The sequence below is a fragment of the Rhinolophus sinicus genome, chromosome 10 (assembly GCF_057876585.1).
Source record: "Rhinolophus sinicus isolate RSI-liver-muscle chromosome 10, RSI-T2T, whole genome shotgun sequence".
Classification (NCBI taxonomy): Eukaryota; Metazoa; Chordata; class Mammalia; order Chiroptera; family Rhinolophidae; genus Rhinolophus; species Rhinolophus sinicus.
This window is the reverse complement of record NC_142510.1, coordinates 5,867,491-5,886,868: the sequence shown is the minus strand read 5'-3', so window position 1 is coordinate 5,886,868 and position 19,378 is coordinate 5,867,491. Positions and strand designations below refer to the sequence as shown.

General features: G+C 50.4%; 1 long non-coding RNA gene across 2 annotated transcripts; it reads left to right on the top strand.

Moving 5' to 3' along the window:
- The first annotated feature begins 517 nt into the window (after window positions 1-517).
- On the top strand, window positions 518-17,801 carry LOC109433863 (uncharacterized). Of its 2 annotated transcripts, XR_012493081.2 has the most exons (3): window positions 1,493-2,019; window positions 8,281-17,113; window positions 17,526-17,801. It is a non-coding gene; the product is annotated as an uncharacterized LOC109433863 (long non-coding RNA). The 2 variants fall into 2 exon arrangements; XR_016022549.1 differs by having other exon boundaries at window positions 518-2,019; window positions 8,281-17,801.
- Window positions 17,802-19,378: the final 1,577 nt, after the last annotated feature.

The window sequence follows — 19,378 nt, the reverse complement described above, 5'->3', positions numbered from 1 at the left end:
TAATATAATATATAATACTGGGTCTTATATTAATTTTTGCTCCAAAAGACGCATTAAAGCTGATTGTCCGGCTAGGTCTTGTTTTCGGGGAAACAGGGTAGTAGGTTCAAGAAAAACTGGAGACTGTTGATTATCATTGATCCTCCCTTTGCCTTCAGAAAGATCTGACCTAGTCCTGTCACCACATTCCCTCTCCAATTTGCTACTAGAGAAACCATCCTCTAGGAGTCCCCCGGCCCGGAGTGAAGCCAGACCCCCACCCCTTGAGCCTGGTCCTCCAGGCTTATGGAATTAGAGCTCAACAAGGGAGAAGGCATATGACCCACAAGGCCAGTGGGTCAAAGTCCTGTACAGTGGCTGCAAGCCAGGACCCTCCTCCCCCACACCCATCAGGGGAAGTAGGAGTGAAGCCTGTGCAGAAAGAGGAAGGGGTTCTCTGACCCACTCCTTCTGGCTGGGGCCCCTGGGAGCCCCCTGATGGCAGCAGGAGCACCCACTGGGTTGGGTGATGTTTTCTGAGTGTGACACGCGTTGGCCAACAGAGGACAGCAAATACATTTTTTATGATCCTTGGAAGCTCAGTCCAGTCACGTTTGCTCAAAAAGAGGCTGTGCGGTCAAGGCGGACAAGTCATGTCTCAGTTATTTGGATCCCCTTTTAGGCAAGAAGGGACATTTCTGCCATGATCTGGGGGTCCCTGAGCAAGGGGTGCAGGTGAGGCAGATTTCAGGAGGTGGCTGAGTGTGGAGAATGGTCCCCTTACTGCGAAACCTTATGTAGTTGATGGAGGGAGAGTAGTTTATGGGGAGGGGGTGGGTGTCAGCGCCAGAGGCCAGATCTTTGCCAGGTGGACAGGGTGCCCTCATGCCCCAACCCCAACTTCCCAAGTATTTCCCAGAGCCTGGGGCTGTGAAAACAGCAACAAAGCGACATTAGAATGGGGAGGGGGGAGCATAACTTGATCTTTTGGCTTGAAGCTGGGTTGGTATTTTGGGGAGTTCTTGGGAACAGAGCCTGTCTGTCCACTTTCAAACCTGAGGCTTCCAGGACACTGGTCATCCCAAAGGAGATTAGGGGATGCCAGGGCAAGTGGGCCAGTCTGGGTGCCATTCCTACTTCTACTGTTTGTTCATAGGGGCAGGGGGAGTGCTGAAAATTGGAGGAAGGGCTAAAAGCGAGTTCTGGCACAGTCACTGGTGTTCCCAAAGGGGGAGGAAGATCGGGGGTGGGTCTGAATCTTAAGTAGATGTGTCCCCATTCAGGCACCCCTGCGCCCCCAGCTGAGGGATGCCTGGAGCGCATTTGGAGGAATGGAGACCCAGCCTGGGCTCCCTTCTCCAGGCCATGAGGATATTGGAAGCGGGGAATGTTCCCCCTTCCTCGTCCCCCCAGTTTGGAGAACCCCAAGCTCTGCCCTCCATAGGTTGAGGCTGACGTCGTCGCCGCCGCCGCCGCCGCATTTCTAGGAATGCCCCTATCCGCTGACTATATTTGGCGAGGGTTTCTAGGAAGGCACCCCCTGGCCCCCGCCCCAGCCCCCACTCTGGGCAGCCGGGCGCGGGCGCCCTCTGCTCAAGGCTCTCGCCCTCTCTCTCGGGCCGGCTGGGGAGGAGCCGCCCCGCCGCCTCCCCAGAGCGGCCAACCCCGGGCTGGCCCAGCCCCCGCCCCAGGCCGGCCACAGGGCGTGGGGGGAGCGGGGGAGGGGGGACTGGGCCGGGAGGGGGACGGGGGCGCGGCTTTGTGGCGGCCGCGGACAGTGGAGGCCGGGTGCAGCCCGGTCGGCTCCGTGCTCTCAGCAGAAAAGGATTTTCTACGCCCCCCCCCCCCTCCGCCCGTCACTTAGATCTTGTCTGGGGAGGGGAGGGATTTTTTTTCTGGAAGTCTGCCCCCCACCCCTCGGAGAAGGATTTGAGGCTGGGCTCCAATCGAGGCGGAGGCTGCAGGGCCCGCGGGGCACCCACTGCCCCGCAAGGCGCAGCCCCGGGGGGGCCCCCTGCACGCCCGCAGGAGGCAGCGGCGGTGAGTCTCCCCTTTTTTCCTGCATGGCACCCCTCCCCCGGGTCAGGACAGGATCCGCGGCAGGTGGGTGCCCAGGCACCCGGGGCTGAAAGTGCTGCGGGTGGCTGCCTGGGAGGCGAGTGGGAATGGGAGCCGGGAGGTGGCGGCCGGGGCAGCGCGCGGCTCTCCCGGGACCCGGCGCTAGACGCTTGTCTGGGCTGCGATCCGCCACCCCGAGGCGGCGTGTTGGCTACCCCCCAGCCTTCTCGCTGGCTTCCGAGAGGGGCGTGTTGGGCGAGATGGAATGGGGGCGAGGCAGACCCCCACCTTCTCGATGCGAGGGCTGGGAAATTAACGTGGAGGCTGGAAAGGCAGCCACCCCGCCCCCACCCTGGAAAGCCCGTTCGGGAAACTGACTCGCTGCGTGACCCCGATATCAATGCTGTGCGGATAGCAGGCCGCCTGCTTGCGGGTCCGCGCCCACCGCACCCGCCACTCCACGTGCGCTCAGGGCCGCGCGCTGGCACGGGCGGGGGACGGTGGGGGGGCAGCGCCCGGCCCTGGGGACATCCGGAAGAGCGGGGGAGGACAGTCCCCAGAGAGTTACCACCTCCCCGAAGTTAAGTTGGCTGCCCCCTCCCTCTGTTCCCTCCTCCCTTCCTGGAGCAGGCGGCCATAGCACGTTGGTTTTAGCTTTTGCTGGGCAAGAGTTAAAAAGCCAGGTTCCGGGGTGCGGATGGGGTGTCACGGCCCGAGACCACACCAAGTTGCTCTGGCAAAAGTTAGGGGAGACTGAAAAAAGGGAAAAGGCATTTTGATTTGGGCGTGGGGGAGTGGCGTTTCTGGTTTCTCCTGCTTCTAGTCCCCTCGGCGGGGAGCGTTGGAATGTGCCTCTCAGATCCTCTGAGGACACATCCATATTTATAATTTATTTTTAGGAGAAGTTGTGAAAAAGGGAGGGGGTTTCAAGTGGGGAGAAAAGGTGTGTGTACGGGGGCGGCCTTTCCAGAACCCAGAGGCTAAATGAGCTATTAAGATGGAAATAATTTCCACCAATCTGGGCAAGCAGCAAATTTGACTTTAATGAGAGACAATTAAGGGCACAAATAACTAAACTTTAGATGAATTGGGGGGGGGGGAGGTAATTGCCGGAAGTGTACCAGGCACCACGGGCGCTCCTTTGCTCTCTTCTTAGGGACATTTGAGGCACCTAGCGTCTTCTTTCCTGAAAAGATTCCAAGCCCAAGTGTGGGGCTGGGGGCAAGAAGGGGAAAAGATCCCCCCAGGGGGCGGGCAGACCCATCCCCCTCCCTACCACAGGACCCTGCTTTTCCATGAGATGAACTATCATGCCTACAGGAAAACCCTGTAATGATTCCTTCAGTTATCCAGGATTCTCCAAAATCCTGCCTCAAAGTCAGCCTGTCCCAGTGCTGTGAGCTGGGGAGGGGCCACTTCTTGAGAGAGGAGATTTTGGAGGCTGTGGTCCCAGAATCGGGGTTTTGAGGGCGAGATGAGTTTATGTTTTATCCAACTGGCCCACAAAGTCCCGCTTTTGGGGTCATTCTCAACAGCGCGGGGATTCAGGCGCCAGCTGCCCCTGGAGAGTGAGGGAGAGAGCTGATATCCCAAGCTGCTCCTGTAAGGAAGGTTGGCTACCTTTGGCAAAAGTGAAAGGCCATTTGGGGGGACATTCTTATATGAGTGTGTGTGTTTTCTCAGTTTGTTGAACCTGCTGTGTTTTCAAGGGCCTCATTCTTTGGGAGGCCAAAAAGAGATATGAAAAGTGGTCTGATGAGGCGTTTGCATGGATAGGATTTGAAGGGAACGAGTAGCACATAGGTCACCCCCAAAATCAAACACCGCTGGAATTGTGAACCGTAATTACATTAGATTTGTCAGAGGAGCAACCCTCTACTTACTTCCACGTGGAATCACAATATTCCTTTGCAGTTCTTTGCCACCTCGCTCTAAGTCATTTTATAAGAAACTCTGCATAAGGTGTTCACAGGGAATTCCTCTAAGGCTAGGATAGTGGGGGACAAATGCCCCTCCCAGAATAAGGTTAAGGTCATTAACCTTATTTAGTTGTATCAATTTACACACACATCCCTGCCTTCTAGTTGTAACCTACATAGACAGCCATATACCTTAAATTTATGTATCTGCAAACCTGGTTTCAATCAACTGTTCACAACAGGGAATAGAAAAGTAAGCTGTACCTGAAAAACTTTTGAACACAAAGTCCTAGATCTAAAGCTCAGCATTTAATAGACATGGCGCATGGACACACAGGTGACAGCTGCACTCCTGGGGCCTTAGCAAAAAGCAGTTTTTTATGTCCAGAGTTCTCCGCTTTGTTACGGGACACCATGAAACAGCACAATTTTCAGGAGTCCACAATTCCAGCATGGCTGGGTGATGGGAAATTGTCACATTGTGAAATAAATTGTGTTTATGCTTTGCTGAATCGTCACCCCTATAGGAACACTGGTAAGCTGTCAGTTCCTATTTGCTCAGCTAAATAAGGATATCTCACCAAATTAGCCTTTAATGATACTTCTACAAATAGGGCGTTTTCCGTGAATTACCGAGGCCAGAACACTGAATGCTATGCGCCAAGATCCTAAGCTATTATCGAGGCGATGAAGCCGTATGTTGAAATTACTGAATTGTTAAGTGTGGAGAACCAGGCAGGATTTCGTGCTGAATGTGAATGCAGGCATTTGCCACAGTACAGAAGTCACTGCTTAGATTCAGCCCTCTGAAACCAGGCATGGAACTATGAAAATGTTTAGCAAACGTCCCCTCACCCTCCGAGTCTGGAAACAGGTAAAGTAGTATGATGAAGAGATTATAAGTCAGCACTTTGCAAGTGAGAAGTCATTAATTCGGCAAAGAATCACAGCTTCTTTTCAGTCTCACCACAGCCCCTCCCCCCCACCCAATAAGGAAAAAAACCCCAACATGGAACTGATGAACACACTGACATTTTGCCTTTTCTCCTTTTTTCCTCCTCTGCGTGAAATTTCATTAAGCAGTTGCTATCCCCACTCCCCAAAGAAGTGTGGATTTAGAAGAAAAGAAAAAATTAGCAACTCTGAATTTCGTTCTTAGAAATACACAAGCCATAGCAAATCTCAGGGGAAAAAAAAAAGTTTCAATAGAAAAGAACAGGGTACACCAACGGAGGGGGGGGTTTGTAAAATTTTTAGAGGTGGTGCTGCAATAAAACTACTACTTCCTTAAAAATAAAACGTGCATTTATGACTCAAACCAATGAAAACTGGAAAAGTCCCTATGAGAGAACACTCCCTCTGTTTCTTGTTGCCCAGCCCCCACCCCAGCCTTATATTAAGAACAGAAAGAAGATTCTTGCCAGATAATAAACTTACAGCGTCCTAATAGATGGGCTCACTCTCTTTTAATTGGGATTGTAGAGTAAATACAGCTATTTCAGACACGACGATAGAAACTAATCTGATGGAAAGTTAAGGCAAACTCGGTCCTTACAATCACATGCCAGGAACTGAGGGCGTATACAAACAATAGAAAACATTGATCAGAGTTCAGTGAAACTGGAATTTTCTTTCTTGCCCAGCATCCCAAACTCAGGAAAATGTGAAGTTCTTTTCGCTTATTTTTAGAATGAGTGAAAATAAACCCTGAACAAAAGCACCGACACAAACAGGATATAAACAACCATAGATTTTTCAGGCAAAAGGATAGGTGTTGAAGAGAATTTGGAAGGAGTGGATTTGGGGGTCCCTCTGTCACCCCAAATCCCCTAGCTCTCTTTGTGGTCTCTTTTCAAAGCAGCCAGTCATCAAAGACTTAAAGTTTCTGATTTAATATCACCTTCCTTACACAAAACATTTCAGGACCCACAGAGCCAACTTGGTTCTGTGTCCTTGAATGGCTGCACCAGGAGATGAACGGGAGACACACCTAGTAAACGAAAACTGCTGTTGGTGTCACCACAAAGCCATTTAAAAAATGCACTGGGAAGATGGGGGCAGATTCAGCCTCTGCCTGGGGATTTGGCCCAAGCTGGGAAAGGAGTGAGCGGCTGCTGGCTGGAGCCTTCAGTTAGCTGTGCAGCCTGGTGTGAAAGTTTCCTCAGAGGCGTGCAGAAAGCTAGGCTGTCTTGTTGGAATCATGCGTGAGATCAGTGCCCAGGCCTGTTGGCATTTCTGCCCAAGACAGCCTGGACCGCTGCCAGCCCAGGCCTGAACGTGGCCTTAAAGCCACCACTGGAGAACAAACAAGCCCCAGACAGGTGCCCAGGGTGGGAGTGGGGGTCTCTCCTCCTGGGACCTAGCCGCAGCATTTTTTGGCCCGAAGTGGGGTGTTTGGCTCCCCAGGGCAGCCTCCTCTGAGGCTCTGCAGGGTTTATTATCAGTTAGTGGTGCAAGTGAGGGCAGAACCCCACTTTCCTAAATAAGCAGTGTCCTGAATGCTCAAAGGGAAGCAGATGAGGCCGTCCTCCCAGCTCGGAGCAAATCAGCCTGGGCTAGAGTAGACTCAAGTCTAGAAGGATCAGGAGCAGAGCTGTACTTTTGCAGCCCAGGCTGAGGCTCTCCAACAGGGCTGCAAGCCTTCCAGCTGGGGTCAGCTAAGGGGTTGTGGCACAGGGCCAGCAACAGAGCACGCACACAGCTAAGCTACCGGCCAGCTACCTGCGTATGTGTTTGCTCCTGTCCTCCAGCCAGCGGGCCTCCCATCCACCAGGGAGCTGAGCCCTTTTCTTTCATTGGGCAGTGAGGGAAACCCGGGCCAGGAAGGCAGGGGTGCAGCCTTGGAATGGGGAGAAGGTTTTGGGAGGGCTATCAAAGGGTCAGCTGGGCAGATGAGGGGACTTCCATCTAAGCCCCCCCAGGGGTGGGGAGAGAGAGAAACAACTGGATGGGCATTCTGGGGTAAAGCATGCAGGAAAGAAAAGCCTGCTCTGCCTTGGCACCAGAACGAACCCGCTTGGGGAAGTTGTACCCAGCCCTGAGTCAGCCATTCCCACAGGACTCCCATTTGGCCCCAGTAACTGGACTCCAGGCCACCCAAAGGCCTCGTGGGTTCCTGATTATATCTTAGAATGGCATTAAAAGGTCCAGACCGGGCACTTGCAGGCCATACCATATTTAGCCTTAGGCTCACCCGAAGAATATTTTAGGTGCTGCTTGAAAGAAGAGATCTGGTTGCCGGCTGTCACATGGCGAGTGTAGAATCGCTTCCTCGCAGGCCTGGCCCAGACGGCCGGGTGCTCACCGGCACAGATGCCGGAGTCCCTGCCAGAGCTCCGGGGCCACGCGGCAGGTGCCAAGGAGCCAGCGAGCACCCGGGTAGTCGGTTCTGTGTCGGGAAGGCTTTTCGCCCCGTTTTCGTTCCGATGGCGATAAGGCCACTTCCATTCACAGAACTCACAGAGGCTGTTTTCAGCCCCTCTCATTTGCGATGGCCCAGTGCGATATGCCAGCTGCTGAGTGAGCAGCCTCCTGCTCGGGTGTCAGCCACTGTTGGAGGGGTTAACTCTTTCACGGCCTGGGGTGCTGGCTGGCATGGGGGCCCCTGCCTGCAGAGATCTCAAAGGCCACATGCCCCGCGGGAGCCACTGCCATGGCCTCCTTATTCTCAGCCGTTAGTGGTGGGACCTGAGAGGCGGCACCCTGGAGCTCAGCAGTGATTTCTCCCTTTTTAACCCATTGGCGATAACCACTAGACTCCCCTACCCGAGCCTTCGCCCTTGTTTCTTGTACAGCCAAGGAAACAGTTGCTCGCTTTCCAGATATTTTCATCTGCGCTTCCCAGTTGACTAACTTCCCCACATTCCAGAGGAGGATTCGTGGCTCACTGAGATCATCAATGAGCGTTTGGAGTACCCATTCGAGGTCTTGGGGGAACAGCACAGGCTCTGGGAATGGCCTGGCTTTAGGGAATGATGCCTGGAACCTGCCCTGGGGTTCCAGATCCTAGTTTTCGGGGCACAGAGGAGGTGCATTTGTATTGAAGCCACTGCATGGAGACCCATTTAGCCAAGTATCAGGCAAACATTATCAGCTTTTTAGGAGCCTGGGTGGAGCCGCCGTACACCATAAAAGCCTTGGCTTGTTGCAAGTTTGCTCTAACTTTGTACATTTTTCCTTTTTAGTTTTGGCTCTTGGTGCTCTGAGAGCCACCACTTGCCGCCCAGCTGGTTCATTACCGCAGGGAAAATGAGGGACTTTTGGGGGCAGATGTGTTTCCATTCCACTATCATAATGCCCCTAAAAATCCTTATTGCTCTTGCAGTATTCCTCGGGGTCCCCGGGCTGGCCCGGCTGGGACCGCAGCTCGAACTTCCTCCAGCACCGAAAGAAGAGAGAAAGGGGTCCCCCCAGTGCTCCCTTCTGGTCCCTGATAGATCTCCCCTCACAGCACTCAGAACTGCTTACCACGACGAGAAGTAAAAAGACGCCACCCACTGACGCGGGTTGTTAAACATGCTTCTTGCCCTCCAAGGGCGGGATGTTGGCCTGGGGAACAGGGCCAACTGTGGCTCCTGTCAGCGTTTGCTCTGGGGGCTCCAGGGGGGAGCTGGGCAAAGTGGGAAAGAAACAAGTGCTACCTGTTTGACAGGCGAATTTCACACTCAGCCTGGTCCTTCCAGCCACCGCTGGGATCGTCACCTTGGCAGGGGCCCTTGCACAGTCCTGGCTTACTCAGCAGCAACGTGAGACTCAGCAGCAATGTGAGACGGACCCACTCTCTGCCTCAGTTTCCCTATCTGCCAATGGAAGGGGAGCACCCCATGCTCTGGCCTCAAAGGGTTCTTGGTTGCCCCTAATGTTATAATAAGTGCAAGTGATACGCCAGCTCCGAAGGTGCTTTGAAAATGGGGCAGTCAGAGCCTTCCACGGGGAGGGTGTGAGTGCAGAGGAGAAGCTCTGGCTTCTGGAAGCAGCCAGCCCAAGCTCTGCCCCTCTCCCTGTGTCACCCCAGGTAGGTGACTCAACCTCCCTGGGCCTCCATTTCCTCGCGCATGAAACCCACGTTTAGGAATCGAGGTTGCGGGAGTCTGATGTGCTGTCTACTCGGTGATTTTCAGTACGACCTGGATAAAGATGTTGATTATGCTAATAGGCACATCTGTACACACCTGATTTCTACTTACAGCAAACGGTTTTCAATTGTGGGTAGGGATAGAAAGGCCCTTTTTTTACATCAATTTATTTAAGTAAAAATGGTGAGTTGCTTAAAAGAAAAACTATTAAGCAAAGAAAGGATAGGTGGTTTGAGGACCGGGCAGAAATCAAGATGGTGGTTTTAAAGTTTCATAGGTCCACTGACTTAAGAGTTCTTGTTTATTTCAGAGAGTTTCAAGATGACCCCATGTGATTGGGGTGTGGAGGGGTGGGGCAGAGGGCGGAGGCCAGTTCAAATCAGTTGAGGGCTCCACCCATGACACCCTGTGTGGCACATGTCTTCTTCCTTTGGGGGGACAACCCCTTCCCTGCTCACTAACACCAATAAGACCCCTCAAGCCTCCACCGCTACACCCACCCAGAGCTCTGATCTGTCTCTCATTTTAGGCCCATGATGTTCAGCGCTCACCTTCCTGGCCAGGGCACCTCTCTGAGCCTCAGTTTTTCTCAGTGAAATGGGGAGCATAATAAACACTCTGCCTCCGAGCAGGGGCTCATCAGGCAGCTATGATGGTTCACAAACAGGGCACCCGTGGCTCTGGGATGGGAAGGGGCATAGTAGTGCCCTTGGCCCAGAGGGGCCACTCTTCAGACAGGCCACCCTGTGTCAGGCTTGGGTACCAGCTCCCTCCCTACCTGCCCCCTGGGATGGTAGCTTTTGGGGGGAAAAACAGCACATGCTGGGTCCCAGCCAGCAGGGGCGGACTCTGGTTGCACTTTCTGCTGTGTCATGGGGTGGGGGGTGGCATTGGGGCCCAGCTGGCCAGCTGGGGCGGGCACTGGGAGGCGGGCAGACAGCTGCCAGCCCAGCTGCCAGAGCACAACCCACACCCAGCCCGCCCTGCAGCCTGCCAGGATGGGGGGCCCTCGGGGTGCCCCTTAAATGCCTCTATCCCACAGATTGGGGAGAACCCCAATAGGAAAAGCCAGGACAGGGGGTGAGATGGTTTCTGTTGATTCTGGATCAGAGTTCTTTGTCTAGACACTTGCTTTCTGACTCCCCTACACTGGGCACTTGTCTGTTGAAGGCCTACTGTGTGCTAAGTGCTCTACCAGCTGACGGAAGTACAGCAGGGAGCGAGACAGCCCCTGCCCTCATCAGGCTCCCAGTGGAGTCGGGGGAGATAGAAGAGTAAGCAAAGAAAGAAAGAATCCCATGCTGTGGGGAAAATTCCATACTCTACGCTTGGTGTTAGCTTCTCAGGGAAGGCGTATGCACATGGCGTGTGTATGCACGTGTGCGTGCCAGTAATGTGTCAACTCCTGGGACACACAGGTAGGTTAAGAACACAGACGCAGGGGCCAGATGTCCCCTGTTTGCATCTGGATTCTTCCACTGACCGGTGTGTGACCTCAGGAACCCTCAGGCAAGTTCCCAGTCGTCTTTGGGCCTCAGTTTCCCCATCTGTAGGTGCTGGGATAAAAGTACCTAGGTGATAGGGCTGTAGGGAGGATGAAATACACGAACACCCCTAAAGAACTAAGGACAGTGCCTGGCATCGACCAAGCGCTATATACGTCTTAGCTCTTACCTAAGAATAATAAATGTGCACGCTCCTTCTAGGAGGCCACGTGGCAGCCACAGCAGGCTGAGGACATCGGTAAGATAAGGTTGTTGCGTCCCTCCTCCCTGCTGAGCACTCTACATGCCTCATCTCACTTTAGCAGCCACAGTCAACCCTCAGGTGGGCCTTAACATCTCCTGTTCCGGTGAAGAAACTGAGGCTGAAGGGCCTGGTGGCTGGAAGGACCAGGCAGATGAAGAGATGTGCCCTTGGGTACCCAGCAGGAAAGGATTTTCACCCCACGTGCAGGGCCGACTTCATGGTTGGGGGCCCTGCACTTGGTTTCATGCTCTGCTGTTGTCATCTTGAAATTCTTAACCATTTTGGAACCAGGGGCTCGGGTTTTCATTTTGCAAATGTGGAGCCAGTCCTGCCCGGATCTGACTTACTCAGAAGCTATCACTCTTACCTCCTACCATCCATACACCACACAGCCAGGCCCTGAGTCGTTTTCCAGTCAATACAGTGTTCAGGGTGGGGCTGACATCCCGGGGAGAACATGAAGACTTATTCTGGAGCTGAACTGCCCAAATGCCTATTTGTCTGTTGTCCCTATTAGAAGGCAGGCAGGGCAGTTGCCAAGGTTAGGGGCCGTGACTCATTCATGGCTGTGTCCCCAGGGCCTGGCACGTATTAGCTCGGTTAATAGCTGATACAAGCAATGAATGGGAGGCTGCTATATCTCCAGAACCAAACCTATTTAGATGACACCTTCCAGGAAAGCAAGTCGTCATTGGGGCAGTATCAGCCCTGGCCACCTCAGCAGGCTTGTTTGTGGACAGCCCCTGAAGCGTATGGAGACACAGGTCTTTTTCCTCTCCCCGCCCCAAACCTGCCTGCGAAACCCTGTAGCAGATTACTGTTTAACAGGTTCTGGGGGGGGGACCTCAGAGACGACACAAGTATTTAAAGACATGCGGGTTAGATTCCCGAGTGCCTGTTACTGGGGAACATGCAGCATTCAGCTGAAAGAATACTCAGGTTTTAGTTATGGGCAGGTTCCAATCCCAGCCAGGGGTCGGGGGCACAGTTTCCTGAACTGTTAAATGACAGAGTTTGGATTTTGGATTAAGGGTCATTTTATCTCTGAAATTAGAGCTCTTCTACACTCTCAAAGCTCCAAGTTTTAAATATTACTAAGAAGTAAAGAATCCTCTCAAAAGCCTTTAAGAGAGTTATAACAATAATAAAACGTAGACTTTTTTTGCCAACTGTTTTCACAGGCATTGTCTCCATCAAGCTAACCCTGTGAAGTAGGGGTTACTGTCCCCATTTTCTAAATTGCGTTATAACCACCAACATAGACTGCGTGCTTTACATGAACTAGGCACTTTACACGTATGAAGTCATTTTAGTTGCATAAGCAACACACAAGGGAGGCACTGTTATATCTGGCTTACTGATGAGGAAATATGCTTAGACAGAGTTCACCCATTTAAAGTATATAATTCAATGGCTTTGAGTATATTCAGAGTTGGGTAACCATCATAACAATTTTAGAATATTTTCATCACCTCAGAAAGAAACTCAGTACCCTTTGGCATCCCCCTTCACCCCAATCCTCCAACCCCCCCAATCCCCACCCCAGCCCTAAGCAATTACTAATCTACTTTCTGTCTCTATAGATTGGCCTGTTCTGGGTATTCCAAATGGAATCGAAGTATGTGATCCTTTGTGACTGGCTTCTTTCACTGATCACAATGTTCTCACGGTCCATCCATGCTCTAGTACATATCAGAACGTCACTCCTTTTTATGGCTGAATAACAGCCACATTTAATGTATCCAGTTGTCAGTTAATAGACATTTGTTTACACTTTTCAGCTTTTATAAATATGGAAGCTGTGAACATTTGTGTGTAAATTTCTGTGTGAACATATCTTTTCATTTCTCTTGGGTCTATACCTGGAGAACTGTTGGGTCACATGGTAATTCCATGTTGAACATTCCGAGGAACTGCCAGAGGCACGTCTTATATTGTCTTTTTCAACTTTGTATTCTAGAAATTTCTTACCATACGGAAAGCAGAGAAAACACTGTAACAACACCCATACCCATCATCCAGCTTCAACAATTACCAACCTTTGGCCAGTCTTGATTCATCAGCCTTCCCTCCTCTACTTTGCTTCCCACTGAGGAGCGGGATGCCAGTGTGAACACTGCGCTTTGTGGTGTTAATGTGGCTGACAGGTCAACATTTTCCTTTGTGCCAAACCTTCAGTTCAAGTCTCCTCCACCCACATCCTTGTGTGGATGGAATTTGGGGAGAATGGAGGAACCGGGGCAGAGTCTAGAGTGGGTCATTGTGGGGTGGGAAAGGAACGGCTCCTGGGTGGGGCAGGACTGGCTACATAACTTGCAAAATGAAGGTGTGGAACCCTTTGTTCAAAAATCAACTTCAAGATGACAGTAGAGCACAAAACCAAACGTAGGCCCTATGTAGCTGCAGAGGTCACGTGCCCATGAGGCCAGCAAAAGGGTGCCCAGGCAGAACTGACTCACTGGACACAGGAATGTAGAGTCTTGGGTGCCTAGCAGACAGACACATAAGCACCCCTCATCCCCAACCCATGGAAAGGTTCCAAGAAACGTTGGGTCTCCCATGGCACGTGGGACAGGGTTCAAACCCACTGCATTTAAATCTCCAAAAATAACATGACCCCAGCTGACATGTGGGTACTTAACAAAATAGCCATTTGTCTTAAGCCTTCTTCCCTAAGAGCCTGCAGTTGTTTTACTTGGCCGCACCATTTTGTCCTGGACTCTGAGTGTACTCTGGTATCACAGCAAGTGACAGGGCTGCAGGCTTCAAAACAGGCTCGCTGCTTAGCAAACAACCCAGAGCAGCAGCAGGACCAGAGATGCTCATTAGAGGCAGGTGGCCATGGCAGACATTGGCAACCAGTCATGGCACCCAATCCCTCCCAACTAAGGTAGTTCCATGATCCTCCTCAAAGGGTAGCCTCCACCAACCAAATGAACCTTATCTAGACTCTCAACCCAAGAATTCACCCAGAGATTCACAGCCTTCAGTGTGAGTCAGGATGACACCTAAGGATGCACTTATACAGACAACCTTGTTATGAAGGGGGATACAGCACGACTGGGAGGAGGGAGGAAGGGGCTCATTGACAGAAGAACAGGTAAGGACACTGCAGCTCCTCCTGTTCTCTGTGGGCGAATGTTAAGTGAATGAGCCAATGTTCATTCATTCATTCTTTCATTTGAGGACCTACTATACATAAGGGGCCTGAGCAACAGAGTAACCAACAAGACAAATGCCGTTCTTCTCCATCGAGGCAGGAGAAGCAATCATAAACCAAAGGGGAACAAGACTTTAAATGTGATTAAAATAACAACAGGTACAAAAAACAACTATAATAATAAGGTCTGAGTAAATCCTGGCAGCTTTGGGGTTTACAGAGAGCCAGAGTGAATCTTAAAGCAAAGCCCAGCTCAGGATTGAGGCAATTCTCAGCAGAGTGACTGTAGAAGCAGCACAACCAGGAGAGAAGGCTCCAGAAGTAGGTGGCTCTGTTTTTGTTTTTTTCCTGCCAGCATTTTCTCTCCCCCTTCCCGTAACAGACCTGACATCCAGTGGGAAGATGGCCACCCACTACGCCCATCCCTCAGCCACAGTGATTGGTCCAGGAGTGGTCATGTGACACAAGCAGGGCCAACCCAGGATTGTCCTAACAGCTGGCATGCCCCCTCTCCAGCATCCAGAGCTACCTGTAGCCCCAGAGCTAGAGGCCAATAAGCAGAGAAGAGGAGAATGTGACATGGGACGGATGGAGGTAGGGGAGTATAAGAGACACTGGCACTGGTTCTGACCCCAGAGCCTTCCAGTCTCTGGATCCAAGAGCAGCTCAGCCTTCCCCTTTCTTCATCGTAGTTACCCAAGTGAATAAACCCCCTACTTTACCCCAATAAGATCAACTCTGGTTTCTGTGCGGCACAAAGCATCCCAATTCCGGACTCGGAGACTGTTTCCCTCTTCATGGATTGTGTGAAACAAAACGGGGGCAGGTTATCCTGAGAACTCATTCTCTCCTAGGTGTGCCTGCTGTATATGAGAATAAAACAATTTCCAGACATATCTCCATGTGCTCCCCCCCAATTAATTTCCCATTGAATCAGCACTAAACACTTGCTCTTGAACTTAAGTCCCATCCTGTTCCTGCCTGCTTCCATTTCCCCGACCTCATCCCCAACACACCCACTTCTCCTACCCTGCTCTCTCCACCATGGACAGAGCGTGAAGCTTTTGCTGGCCTCTGCTCTGATGCCCACCATGTTATATTTCTAATGATTTGTTTATGACTGTTCTCCCCATGAGTGGTGACCTTAAAAGCATTGGAACCCGGGTCTCACTCATCTTTTCACCCCCAGCTGCTGGCACACAGCAGGCAGGCAGCAAACATGGGACGGAGGGAGGCAGGGAAGGAAGGAAGAGAGAAAGGGGATCTCATTCCTATTTATTCTGGTCCAACTAGTGGGTTACTTGGAGGGTTAAGTTCTGTATTGGTTTCCTCTACTCCAATGTCACCTTCCGGGTGACCTGCATTCTCCCAGTCCCCTTCCCTCTTCTATGCTTTCTTATTCTCTTTAGCACCTTCTGCTACCATCATTCCTTCCCCGTGTTCCATTTATTTTACTTACTATCTCTCACTGAAATGCCAGCTCCAGGTAGACAGGCATCTCTGCTTTGTTCTCTGCTATCTCCTCAACACCTGGAACTCTGCCTGTCACCTAGCAGATGCTCAGTAAATATCTGTGATGGATGAATGAATTCTCTGTGATCACCAAAAGCACAGTTCGACCAGACTCGTTTCTTAAAGGACCTGTGCACATCACACATTTCACGGGTGCTGTGAAAGTCAGGTGACATATTTGTTTCCTAGGGCTGCTGTAACAAAGGACAGCTGACCCTTGAACAACATGGGTTTCACTGCATGGGTCCACTTATACACGGATTGTTTTCAAGAAATCCCTGCCTGTGCTGTTTTCCATCCGAGGTTGGGAATCCGCAGACTCGGGGGGCTGACTGTATGCATTGGTTTGTGCCACTTTACAGGGGACTTGAGCATCTGCAACGTTTTGTATCCTTGGGGGTCCTGGAACCAATCCCCTGAAGATACCGAGGGACAACTAAGTTTTGGGGAATCAAAATTTAAACATGGCTTTTGACTGTACAGGAGGTTGCTGCTTCTAACCCCACATTGTTCAAGGGTCAACTGTACTACAAACTGAGCATCTTAAAACAACAGAAATATCTTATTTTACAGAAGTCCCAGACCTGGCAGGGTTATGCTCCCCACAGGTGCCTCGGGGGATAATCCATTCCTTGCCTCTTCCCGCTTCTGGTGGTGCCAATGTTCTTTGACTTGAGGCTGCATTACTCCAATCTCTGCCTATCTTCTTACTGTCTTCTCTCTGTGTCTGTCTCTGCTTCTCTCTTATAAGGATGCATGTGGTCGTGTTTAGTGCCCATCCAGATAACCCAGGATCCACTCCTCCTCTCAAGACCCTTAACTTAATCACATTTGTGCCATCTGAGGTAACACTCACAGCTTCTGGGATTGGGAATTGACATATCTTATCTCTCTGGCGGCCACCAATCATCCCACTACAGGTTATTTGCACAAAGACCAGGAAAACAAAGCTTCCCACCACCCCTGCACTGGCCTGACAGCTATGAAATGACAAGAGTATTTCTGTTGTACTATGTTGCTCCAATCAGAGCATGGAAACGATTTTTAAAATACCAGTCTGTGTTTTTTAATTATCCCAATTTTAAAAAATAATGCCATACTTATGGTAAGAAAAATAGCACAGAAGAGCATAATGTGAGAAATAAAGGAGCCCTTTTGCAATGTTTACGCCAAGTCCAACTGCACTTCCTAAAAATACCCCTTCTGTGCAGTTTCCATAATCCTCATAAATTTTCTAAGCATATTCAAGTGCATACACCTTTTTGCACATAGCATTACAAAAGTTGGGGGCGTTACAATATATCCTAAAGACACGACAGTCCTCCAACCCACCTCATTGTTTCTAGTGACTTCTAGGGTTGCACCTACCTAACCTGTCCCACACTGGCCAACACTTCAGTCAACTCCAGGATTTTGCTGTGATAATGTATATGCTCTTCGGCATGTGTCCAAGTATACTCATAGGATACGTTCCTAGAAGTGGCATTTCTTGGTCAGAGGATATGTGCATTTTTAATTTCTACAGCTGTTGCCCAGGGCCCTTCAAAAACGTGGTATCATCCCCATGCCCATTAACAACGCATGTGTGAGGGTGCCTGCTTCCAATACCCTCGCCCACCCTGGCAAGGACACAGCGTGTCGGGAAGCAAACCCCAAATGAGGTAAGTAGACTTTCCATGTGGGCCTGGGTAAGTTGGACATGGCCTCTGAGGTCATCCCTGCAGCCCTCTGAGGTGACAAGCTGTTCAGAGTTCTCATTCGCTTGGGTTTTATAAACAAAGGCAGAGTTTGAGGAGATGAGCCAGGACGGTGCAGCGAGAAGCGTTGTACAACCCAGTATTTATTTCTTTAGTGCAGTTAGAACTTAAATATGGTCAAAACATATTTTTCTTCTAATTTACACAAACAAATATGTTCCCGGGCTGACACCTCCAGTGCCAAGTTTCTAAGGGAAACGAAATTCTACTGTGAGATTACAAACCACTAGAGAGAAGAGGAGAATGGAAAAGCCACTGCAAGTTAGCTTGACACGTCCAGATCTGGGCTGCTGAGAGGTGTCTCTTTCTGTCTTAGTTGCAGATAAACCTGCCAGTAATTTCAGCAAATGAAACGCGGACCGTGTAAAGGCCAGAGGATGGAAAAACGCTCCAGTTTTGATAAAAGGAGGTCTGCTCACCTTGGAACCCTCCCTCCTGCTGGTCAGGAGACACAAAGATATATCCAGAGGAGCTGATGAATTGAGGAAAAAGAAACGAGGCCAATGTGATTCGCCTTTCAAGTCTGTGCTAATATAAAACCAAACAACTTGAAATTGTTCCAAGAGGGGATTAAAGCAACATGTTATTTTGAGTGATTGCTTAATTTATTGAGCTGCGGCGAGATCTGTAATGAAATACAGCCCTTGCAACTGATAGCCTCCTGCTGCAATTGAACTTGACAATTAAGGAATATTTTCCGAGGGTTTTTCTGGAACAGCTTAGAATTTTTTGTCTCTGGGATGGGGTGTTTCTGAACACTCCTTTTTCCATGCAAACTTTTTTATTTTAAGAGTGAAAGGCTGACGCTAATAAGCAGCATTTTATTGAGTGCCTTCTGTGCACCAGGCGTGTAATATACAAGATCCCTAATCCTATCAACAACCCAATGAAGTAACTCTTATTAGTCCCTATTTTACGGATACGAGGTTCCTAGGTGTTAAGTAATTTGCACTGTCCAGGACGGTAGCTACTCGCCACTTGTGGCTGTTTATGGGTGAATTAGTTAAAATTTTAACTATTCACTTCCTAGGTTGCCCTTGTAACTGGTTCCAGTGCCCACTAGCCATGTGTGAGAGTGCGGATAGAGACTGTTTCAATTATTGTAGAACATTCTATTGATCAGTGCGGTTCCAGAGCTTTCACAGGTAGAAATTGGCCAGCATTCAAACCAGAGCTAAGGGGCTTTGAAGGCAGCGTTATTCCATCATTTCCCTTTGCTTCCTTCTTCTCTTCCTTTGGCTGAGAAGCAAGGTTTAGAGCAGGGATTTTAGGCTCTGGCTGCACATTAAACTTCGCTGGACGGCTTTTAAAAGGACTGATGGTAGGATCCTGGCCGCAGAGATTCTGACTTAATTGTGATGTGTGTGTTGGAAGCCGGGGACTGGCATGAGGGGTTTTTATGATACCCTGTGGGACTCAAATGTTCAGCCAGGATTGAGAGCAGATAGGTGAGAGGATCCATCTCCAGGATGGTGGAAGGAGCTGGTTTCTCTGCCATGAGAAGAGGGTACTTTGTGAGCCCCAAATGGGTTTCTCCCAGGGCCATGTCTAAGCCTTTTCAGCAGACAGCTCGTTCATTTCTGAGGGAAAGACTTAAGTGCTTTCTCACACACTTCCTGCTTGATGGGAGACACAATGAGGGGCTCTGCTTTCAGAAACAGAGGGGCTCTGTTTCAGGCTTTGTTACACTGTCACGGAAGAAGGGAGATGGGATATGAGACCAGAGAGACAAAGTGGAAACCTGCAGTCCCACGTTTGAATTGGAAGCATCAGTATGAACTCAGGCTCGATTTTACCTTACAGAATAGACGATGTTTCCTAGCTCTCTGTCCACTGAAAACGTCAGAAATCATGACCAGTTCAGTAGCAGTGCGCTCTGCCAGCACCCAGATTAGGGTCTCTAAATACCACTTCTCAGGAGAAATCAGGGTCCTATGCAGACACGGCTGATTCCAGGTCTGAGGCAGGACACGTGCAAGATGAGCCTGGAACATCCTGTCACTCAGGTAGTTGGAAGCTCTCAAAGACTTCCAGCATCATGTCAGAAAGGAGGCAGGGGACAGTGTGATGGGACAGCTGGCCAAAGATGGGACGGTTGGAGCATCAGTGGGAAGAATAACTGCAGTGGATTGAATCGTGTTGTATATGCACAAATCTACAAGTTCATAA